This window comes from Pseudorasbora parva, chromosome 24 (assembly GCF_024679245.1).
Source record: "Pseudorasbora parva isolate DD20220531a chromosome 24, ASM2467924v1, whole genome shotgun sequence".
Lineage (NCBI taxonomy): Eukaryota > Metazoa > Chordata > Actinopteri > Cypriniformes > Gobionidae > Pseudorasbora > Pseudorasbora parva.
Window position 1 is genome coordinate 33,072,456 of NC_090195.1, and position 10,050 is coordinate 33,082,505.

Consider the following 10,050-nt stretch of genomic DNA (forward strand, 5'->3'; position numbering starts at 1 on the left):
ATTGATGGCCAACTGGTGATTGATTTTTTTCTTGTATTTGGCGCTTGGCGAGTGTTTATTTTAGACCCTGGTTACATGCTGTATGTCTGTTTGGACTTTTCTGTTGTATTGCTAGTTCCCTTTTAGTCAGTCACTTCCATCCAGTCAGAGACAAACAAATAGGAATCTTGCCAGAGAGAACAATTTACTTCGAGTGTAGCAAAATGAGTCAATGCACATTGGCATGCAGTGATTGTATCAGCTGCTTTACGTCACAGCGCGGTATAAAGGATCAGCAGGTGCATTGCATTAATCAGCTTTTTGCTTCGGAACTGAATGGTGTGTGTTTCCAGATGTGGTAGTTACCTGGCGCAGAGGGCTGGTTAGGATCGCTCTATCACGTGTCTGGCCGTTAGGTATGCTGAGGCAGCGTTAATGGACAAGTCATGTACCCACTGCGGGAAGATAACTATCTTGGAGTTGTGTCGAGACTCCAGTTCCTGAAAAAGATGAATATTTAGCGTGCTTGCTTCCTTCAGGGATGGTAGCTGTATGATGGCTATGCTTGCCCAGGCCAGTGTTGGGCTCATTTGGTACACTAAGCTTTACTGAATGAGTGACATCTAAGAATGAACTAACCAGGGATCCCTCCAAATCATGACTTGATCCAAATACTTTTATTGATCATAACTAATTGAACATATTTCCCTTCTGGGTTAATTTGCTACACAAACTCTAATTTATATAAATATGTAATGTATGTTTTAAAATGTTAAATATGTTGCTGCCATAATAATGATCCATTTAAACATTATTGGTTTTGCATATGTGGCAGGAGGAGTGGTCCTGTTCTCATCAGTTATTTGCCTCAAGCCTATTGTCTTTAACACTGGGCTATATAGCTTTAACGAAAGTGCTGCCTGGGATGCGTCATCATTTGGGGAACTGCTGCGTCGTTAACGCGCTTGCGTCATTCCTTCCCGGAATTCGGATGAGTGCTCGTCACGGTAAGGAGATTGCGCTGCTAGTTTTATTAGTTATCACGTGTGTTTCAGTTATGAGAAGTGCGTTTTTTTTATTATTGTATATTTTAGAGACTGCGAGTGTCTGGAGAGCTTGTTTCTGCTGTTAATTACATAAGCTTGGTGCTGTTGGTATTAACTGGATGTGGACAGAGGAAAATAGAGTGCATCGTTAACCTCCTATTTATAAGAGGTACGCATTTGGTAAGTGTCCGCTCTGGCGTTTTAAAACGTTGTCTAAATCTATCTTCTTCTTTAGCCGTGGAAAACCTGTCTTAGTTGCTGAATGTGCGGTTGTTTCTCTGCTTTGGTCCTCGCCAAGGACAATACGGTTCTGTTGCATTTTGATTTAACACTGACGCCCTTTTCTCAACGATCGGTACGTATCTATGCATCTATTAGATCTTGAGTGAATTTAACAGAGTAACAGTCTCATTTTGTGTATGTAGGTTTTGAAGGCCCGTAACTACATTCCAGGGTGCTCCGCGTTCGTTCACGCCCGCAGTGTTGCTCTGTTTCCAACATTTATTAATTCAACTTTGTTGTTGTATTTTGTTTGTTAATATTGTTTCCTAGTTCTGCTTTATTTAATTGTTTTCTTATTTTGATTTCTATTGCTTTTGCAGCCTGATTGGCTTGGTTGTTTCTTCTATTAATTATTTCTTTGCTAGATTTCCTCTGATTGTCTTTATTTTGTTTTGGATTAATTTGTTGCAGCTTCAGCTTATTTTTCCCTCCAATTTATTGTCTTTTCGTATTTTCTTGGTATTCTAGTATTGTGATTTTTGTTTTGAATAACTGTTTACTTACTGACACGTTAGTTGCAAAGTATAAATTGCAACGTGTTTCTTTAAATCTTTATTTTTGGGTTTTGTACAATTATTTGATTGTTTCAACAAACATTTTAAGTGATTATCTTTATTTGTATATTTTCTTTGTTTTTGACAGGGCCTGAGCACTAGGGGCAGAGGGACTGGATCTATTTAGGTGGTGGTAGCTTCCTCACCGTGTGTTGCAACCGCCTCACCGTGTGTGATTTTTGGTCACTTGTGTGTGTGTGTGTGTGTGTGTGTGTGAGCACAACAAATTGTAGTGATTCTTCCTCTTTAGGTGACGTAGTCTGACTTTCTGCCTCTATTGGTAAGCTCTAGCCCTGGCCTTGATTTCTATATTCCTTTTTTTTTAAAACAAATGTCGCAGTATCCATTTTAATGTCCTTTTAAGATTGTCAATAAAGATTTTGTATGATGAATAATGTCTCTGACTCTTATCGGTGATACGAACTTGTGTATGCCTTTTGTAGGGACACATTCTAAATTCTTTGGGTGAAATTCCCATAGTGGCGTAGTCGGAGTCGAATTAGTATAATCTTATTTATTTGTTATAATTCATTAAGAATTTCCTGTCCACCACCTTATTGTCGCCACATTTTTGGCGTAAGTCGGCAGGGTTCGCCGTAAATTTGCGTCAGAGACATATTTGTTTTTTTTTATACTGTTGTCTGGTATACTCCTGGGATTGTTTGTGTTTTTTTGGAAACAGGGCAGCAGTGCATTGTGCTGGATTTGCCCCCCTGGTGGCTTCTTCCTGCAGTGGTAAGTAAAAAAAAAAGAAAAAAAGAGAAAAGGGGGAAAAGTTGAGGATGGAGACTGAATTGCAAGAGTTAAGAGATTTGGTAGCCCAATTGAAGGCTGACAATGCAAGGTTGCAACAGGCACCAGTTGAGTTGCCTGGTCCTGATGCGGCTTTGCCTGGTACTTCTACTATTCCACCTGTGACACCTCAGCCACTTGGTGCTGTGGCGCCTGAACGATTTGTTTTTGTGCCGCGAGATCGGCGATGCCCGAAGTTCAATGGTAGATCGGGTTTAAATATTGATGAATGGGTTGAGGAGGCACAGGCGTGTATGAGGGTACGTTATATGTCAGTTACAGACCAGGCTTTCTTTCTTTTTGACCACTTGGAGGGAGAGGCCAGAGAAGAAATCCGGTATCGTCCTGATTTGGAGCGCGGAGACCCTGATAAAATTATTAAGGCGTTGCGTGATCTTTATGGGTGTTCCCAATCATATGTGGCATTACAAGAGGCCTTCTTTTCTAGAAAGCAGCAGGAGGGTGAGACTCTGTTAGAATTTTCTCTCGCACTTATGGGCCTATTGGAAAAGGTTAAGAACCAGGCCCCGCATGTTATGCCTAATGCAGAGACGTTGTTGCGCGACCAGTTTGTCGAGCATGTCGCTGATTGCTCCCTGCGGCGTGAGCTGAAGCAGTTAGTTCGTCGTGAGCCCACTGCTACACTATTAAAGATTCGTGGCGACGCAATTAGGTGGGAGCAAGAAGGGATGCCTGGGGGAACAAGAGGTCGTAGTCAGTCGGTTCCATTGGCATATGGTATCCAATATGGTGTGCGTGGTGGGCCGCCGGTTGAAACTGCTAGGTCAACACAGCAGTCAGAGTTGGGTGAATTGAGAGAAATGCTGCGACAGCAGCAGCAACAGTTGAGTCAGCTTACACAAACTTTTGCCCGTTTCCAAACATCACATGTACGTGGCCATTCTCCTCGATCTGGTCCAGTTATATGTAGGCGGTGTCAGCGACCGGGCCATTTTGCTCGCGAGTGTGATGGGGAACGCGTTTTCTCACATCCTCCCCGGCCTGCGGCAGGCCCCCCCACAGCTGAGAATAGGCGGCTACGTTCACCTCGACAGTCGGAAAACTAGTTCCCACCAGGTTGCGGAGTCACAGCCTGGGCGGGGAAGAAATTGACTCACGTATGGTAGGTGGATGTGGCTTAGCTTCTCATCTGATTTCCTCTTGTCCACATGTGGTTGCTCTTTTGGGGGGTGTTTCAGTGCCCAGCTTGGTGGATACAGGTTCCATGGTGTCGACGATAACTGAACGTTGTTTTCGACAACATTTTGAACCATGGGGTCATGATCGTCTCCAAGATTGTCAGTGGCTACAGCTTCGAGCAGCCAACGGGCTCACAATTCCATATATCGGGTACTTGGAGCTAGATGTGGAGCTTTGTGGAAGGTTGGTCGTTGGGTGTGGTGTCTTGGTGGTTCGGGATCCTCCTGGTGGCATGAGTTTGGATGTCCCTGGGGTGCTGGGGATGAATATCCTTGGTCGATGTTATCAGGAGCTTTTCGGACAGCATGGCACTGCCCTCTTTGACCTGCCTGTAGTTTCCCAAGTGCCGGGTGTGTCAAGTGCATTGCAGTATTGTCAGCAAGTAAGTGATCGGAAGCTCTCCGACCAGGTTGGGTGTGTACGTGTGCGCGGACGTCGGGTGTGCCGCATCCCAGGTGGCACCGTAAAGTTAGTGGCTGCAACCTGTTCGGCCCAGTATTTTGGCACTACTGTTTTGTTTGAGCCCCCTGAGTCAGGCCTCCCAGCCGGGCTTTTAGCATCACCTGCTCTTGTAAAAGTAAATCGAGGAACGGTTTATGTACCTGTGGTGAATGTTGGCACAGTAGATGTGATGCTTCGCCCCACGACTGTGGTGGGTAACTTAAGGGAGGTTTATGTAGTCAGTTTGCCAACAGGAGTCATTGAAGTAAAGCCAGTAACTGCCACAGTCCAATCCCATAGTGTGGCGGGGGGGTTGTCCTTGTCCGAACAGATTGAGAGCCTTGACTTATCTGTTTTGTCCTGTTCAGAGCAGGCCCAGGTAAGAGCTTTACTGCAGAAGTACCAGACAGTGTTTTCGGATCATGAGTACGAGTTAGGTTGCACTCGCCTCCTTTCCCATGACATTCCTTTGCTAGATGAGGTCCCAGTGCGTCAGCGATATCGACGGATCCCTCCTTCTGAATACGAGGTGGTCAAAACTCATATTCATCAGTTGCTGGAGGCTGGAATAGTTCGTGAAAGTTGTAGCCCTTACGCGTCGCCGATAGTGTTGGTTAAGAAGAAGGACGGTGGTCTGCGCATGTGCGTGGACTACCGTCACCTGAATGCCAAGACTAGAAGGGATGCATTTCCCCTGCCTCGTATTGAGGAATCTTTGGATTCACTGTCTGGGGCTCGCTGGTTCTCTACGTTGGATCTGGCCAGTGGGTATCTGCAGGTCCCTGTCTCTGAGCAGGATAAGTCAAAAACAGCGTTTTGTACACCGTTTGGATTATTTGAATGGAACCGTATGCCTTTTGGACTTTGTAACGCTCCAAGTACGTTCCAAAGGTTAATGGAGCGACTGTTCGGTGATCAGCGGTGTCAATCCCTGCTTCTTTATCTTGATGATGTTGTGGTGTTTTCCTCCTCTGTAGCTCAGCACGTGGAAAGATTAGAGATGGTCTTGGGTCGTCTAGAGAAGGAAGGGCTCAAGGCAAAACTTGAGAAATGTGCTTTCTTTAGGCCCAAGGTGAAGTACTTGGGGCACGTTATATCCGCGCAAGGGGTGGCAACTGACCCGGGTAAAATCGAGGCTGTTGCACAATGGCGTTGCCCGGAGACTGTCTCTGAGCTAAGAACATTCCTTGGTTTTGCTAGTTACTATAGGCGTTTTGTGGAGGGGTTTGCTAAACTGGCAGCCCCTCTGCATAAGCTAGTTGCTGAGGTGATGAGAGGTAAGTCAGGCAAACGACGGGGGCACAGTCTGTCTCATGTGTGGACTGAGCAGTGTCAGGCTGCATTTGAGACCCTGAAAAGGAGGTTAACATCCACCCCTGTACTGGCTTATGCAGATTTTTCCAAAACCTTTATTTTAGAAGTGGACGCTAGTTATGGTGGTCTGGGGGCAGTCCTCTCCCAAGAGGTTGAAGGGAAGGTTCGACCCATAGCGTATGCCAGTCGCAGCCTAAGGCCCACAGAGCGTAACATGACCAATTACAGCTCCATGAAACTGGAGTTTGTGGCACTTAAGTGGGCCATGGCTGAAAAATTTAGGGAATATCTTCTAGGGCACAAGTGTATTGTGTTTACTGATAATAATCCCCTGAGTCATTTAGCCACAGCAAAGCTTGGAGCCACAGAACAACGTTGGGCCGCAGAGCTGGCTGCTTTTGATTTTGAGGTAAGATATAGGTCAGGAAGGAGCAATGTTAACGCAGATGCGCTCTCTCGCCAGAACCCAATTGTTCAAGATGAGATTGAGGGCCTGGCTGCTGGTGCTGTAGTCCCTGAGTTGTTGAAGCATGCCGTTGGCATAGGGAGCACAGCACAGGCAGAGGTGAGGACTGTAAGTGCGCTGCCAGGGTATTCTGCCCCCGATCTGCGTTCCATACAGGAGACCGATCCGGTTATCGGATCGGTGATGAGGTTCTGGGAACAGGGCCGACGCCCAGGGCGTGAAGAGCGGCGTCAGTTATCTAAACCAGGTTTGATTCTCCTCCAGCAATGGAACCGGTTAGAAGCAAGGGAGGGAGTATTGTATCGGAAAATATTTCGTCCAGATGGGGGTGAAGAGTGTTATCAATTGGTGCTTCCTGATGCTTTGAAGGAAGAAGTGTTGATGCAGCTGCACCAACAACATGGGCACCAAGGGGTCGAGCGCACCACTGAGTTGATTCGACAGCGGTGCTATTGGCCAAATATGTTTGCTGATATTACCCGTTGGTGTCAAGAATGTGAGCGTTGTCAGCTTGCCAAAGATAACCGACCTGTAGCAAGGGGTTTTATGGGTCATTTACTAGCTTCAAGGCCTAATGAGGTCCTTGCCATTGACTTTACAGTACTAGAACCCTCTTGTTCTGGACAGGAAAACATACTAGTTATGACTGACGTGTTTAGCAAGTTTGTTATGGCAGTACCTACATGGGACCAAAGAGCAGAAACCGTGGCGCAAGTTTTGGTCGAGGAGTGGTTTTATAAGTTTGGGGTCCCTGGCAGAATTCATTCAGACCAGGGCCGGAACTTTGAATCGGCCCTTATCCGGCAGCTTTGTGAGCTTTATCAGGTAAGGAAATCCCGCACTACACCCTATCATCCGGCCGGTAATGGGCAATGTGAGCGCTTTAACCGCACGTTGCACAACTTGTTGCGGACATTGCCGGCCTCTAGGAAAAGGGACTGGGTGTCTTGTTTGTCACAGGTAATATTTTGTTATAACACCACTCCTCACCAAGTGACTGGAGAGTCCCCGTATTACCTGATGTTCGGTCAGGAACCACAGTTGCCCATAGACTTTTTGCTTGGTAGGGTGCCTGAACCATCCACCGGAAGTGTGCACAGCTGGGTTGTGGAACATCGTAGAAGGTTGCAGGTTGCCTTTGAGGGAGCACGTGATCGGCTGAAAGCCGCAGCGGAACGTCGAAAGCGACAGCACGACCAGACTGTTCGGGACCTACCTTTGTCAGAAGGTCAGTTAGTTTACTTACGAGATCATGTGGTACGGGGTCGTCACAAGATCCAGGATCTGTGGAGTTCAGTAACATATCGGGTGATTCAGTCCCCTGAAGTGGGAGGTGTCGTGTATGCTATCGCACCAGTTACAGATTTAGGCAAGGTACGACGAGTACATCGTTCCCTGCTAAAGGCTTGTGTCCAGAAGGGGGTTTTGCCTGTCGATCAGCCAGCTGGTAGTGTAGAAGGCCAAGATGACCTCCAGGATGATGAGGTGGCGGATAATGTCGATTTGATGGTGTTAGTGCCAGAAACTCTCCCGATTGTTCAAGGTTTGGGAACTTCTGGTGTTGGGCACCCAGTACTATCTGAGGTGCAAGAAGAACTGTTGCCGGTGGATCTACCCCCCGGGGGTGCATCTGTGGTCGAATTTGAAGAACAGGGTGTAGAACCTATTGTGAGGGAACATGAAGTTTCTCCCAGTCCCCATATTGAGCGAGTGGTTACCCCTCGGCGGTCAAGTCGAGTTGGAGCAGGTTCTGTTGCATTTTGATTTAACACTGACGCCTTTTTCTCAACGATCGGTACGTATCTATGCATCTATTAGATCTTGAGTGAATTTAACAGAGTAACAGTCTCATTTTGTGTATGTAGGTTTTGAAGGCCCGTAACTACATTCCAGGGTGCTCCGCGTTCGTTCACGCCCGCAGTGTTGCTCTGTTTCCAACATTTATTAATTCAACTTTGTTGTTGTATTTTGTTTGTTAATATTGTTTCCTAGTTCTGCTTTATTTAATTGTTTTCTTATTTTGATTTCTATTGCTTTTGCAGCCTGATTGGCTTGGTTGTTTCTTCGATTAATTATTTCTTTGCTAGATTTCCTCTGATTGTCCTTATTTTGTTTTGGATTAATTTGTTGCAGCTTCAGTTTATTTTTCCCTCCAATTTATTGTCTTTTCGTATTTCTTGGTATTCTAGTATTGTGATTTTTGTTTTGAATAACTGTTTACTTACTGACACGTTAGTTGCAAAGTATAAATTGCAACGTGTTTCTTTAAATCTTTATTTTTGGGTTTTGTACACTTATTTGATTGTTTCAACAAACATTTTAAGTGATTATCTTTATTTGTATATTTTCTTTGTTTTTGACAGGGCCTGAGCACTAGGGGCAGAGGGACTGGATCTATTTAGGTGGTGGTAGCTTCCTCACCGTGTGTTGCAACCGCCTCACCGTGTGTGATTTTTGGTCACTTGTGTGTGTGTGTGTGTGTGTGTGTGTGTGAGCACAACAAATTGTAGTGATTCTTCCTCTTTAGGTGACGTAGTCTGACTTTCTGCCTCTATTGGTAAGCTCTAGCCCTGGCCTTGATTTCTATATTCCTTTTTTTTGAAAACAAATGTCGCAGTATCCATTTTAATGTCCTTTTAAGATTGTCAATAAAGATTTTGTATGATGAATAATGTCTCTGACTCTTATCGGTGATACGAACTTGTGTATGCCTTTTTGTAGGGACACATTCTAAATTCTTTGGGTGAAATTCCCATAGTGGCGTAGTCGGAGTCGAATTAGTATAATCTTATTTATTTGTTATAATTCATTAAGAATTTCCTGTCCACCACCTTATTGTCGCCACATTTTTGGCGTAAGTCGGCAGGGTTCGCCGTAAATTTGCGTCAGAGACATATTTGTTTTTTTTATACTGTTGTCTGGTATACTCCTGGGATTGTTTGTGTTTTTTTGGAAACAGGGCAGCAGTGCATTGTGCTGGATTTGCCCCCCTGGTGGCTTCTTCCTGCAGTGGTAAGTAAAAAAAAAAGAAAAAAAGAGAAAAGGGGGAAAAGTTGAGGATGGAGACTGAATTGCAAGAGTTAAGAGATTTGGTAGCCCAATTGAAGGCTGACAATGCAAGGTTGCAACAGGCACCAGTTGAGTTGCCTGGTCCTGATGCGGCTTTGCCTGGTACTTCTACTATTCCACCTGTGACACCTCAGCCACTTGGTGCTGTGGCGCCTGAACGATTTGTTTTTGTGCCGCGAGATCGGCGATGCCCGAAGTTCAATGGTAGATCGGGTTTAAATATTGATGAATGGGTTGAGGAGGCACAGGCGTGTATGAGGGTACGTTATATGTCAGTTACAGACCAGGCTTTCTTTCTTTTTGACCACTTGGAGGGAGAGGCCAGAGAAGAAATCCGGTATCGTCCTGATTTGGAGCGCGGAGACCCTGATAAAATTATTAAGGCGTTGCGTGATCTTTATGGGTGTTCCCAATCATATGTGGCATTACAAGAGGCCTTCTTTTCTAGAAAGCAGCAGGAGGGTGAGACTCTGTTAGAATTTTCTCTCGCACTTATGGGCCTATTGGAAAAGGTTAAGAACCAGGCCCCGCATGTTATGCCTAATGCAGAGACGTTGTTGCGCGACCAGTTTGTCGAGCATGTCGCTGATTGCTCCCTGCGGCGTGAGCTGAAGCAGTTAGTTCGTCGTGAGCCCACTGCTACACTATTAAAGATTCGTGGCGACGCAATTAGGTGGGAGCAAGAAGGGATGCCTGGGGGAGCAAGAGGTCGTAGTCAGTCGGTTCCATTGGCATATGGTATCCAATATGGTGTGCGTGGTGGGCCGCCGGTTGAAACTGCTAGGTCAACACAGCAGTCAGAGTTGGGTGAATTGAGAGAAATGCTGCGACAGCAGCAGCAACAGTTGAGTCAGCTTACACAAACTTTTGCCCGTTTCCAAACATCACATGTACGTGGCCATTCTCC

General features: G+C 45.7%; 1 long non-coding RNA gene across 3 annotated transcripts; it reads left to right on the top strand.

The window, feature by feature from the left end:
* The first annotated feature begins 811 nt into the window (after positions 1 to 811).
* Positions 812 to 9,024, top strand: LOC137063736 (uncharacterized). Of its 3 annotated transcripts, none has more exons than XR_010901427.1 (3): positions 812 to 1,205; positions 1,950 to 2,596; positions 8,438 to 9,024. It is a non-coding gene; the product is annotated as an uncharacterized lncRNA (long non-coding RNA). The 3 variants fall into 3 exon arrangements; XR_010901428.1 differs by having other exon boundaries at positions 812 to 2,141; positions 2,544 to 2,596; positions 8,438 to 9,023; XR_010901426.1 differs by having other exon boundaries at positions 812 to 986; positions 1,074 to 2,596; positions 8,438 to 9,022.
* The last annotated feature ends 1,026 nt before the right edge of the window (positions 9,025 to 10,050 follow it).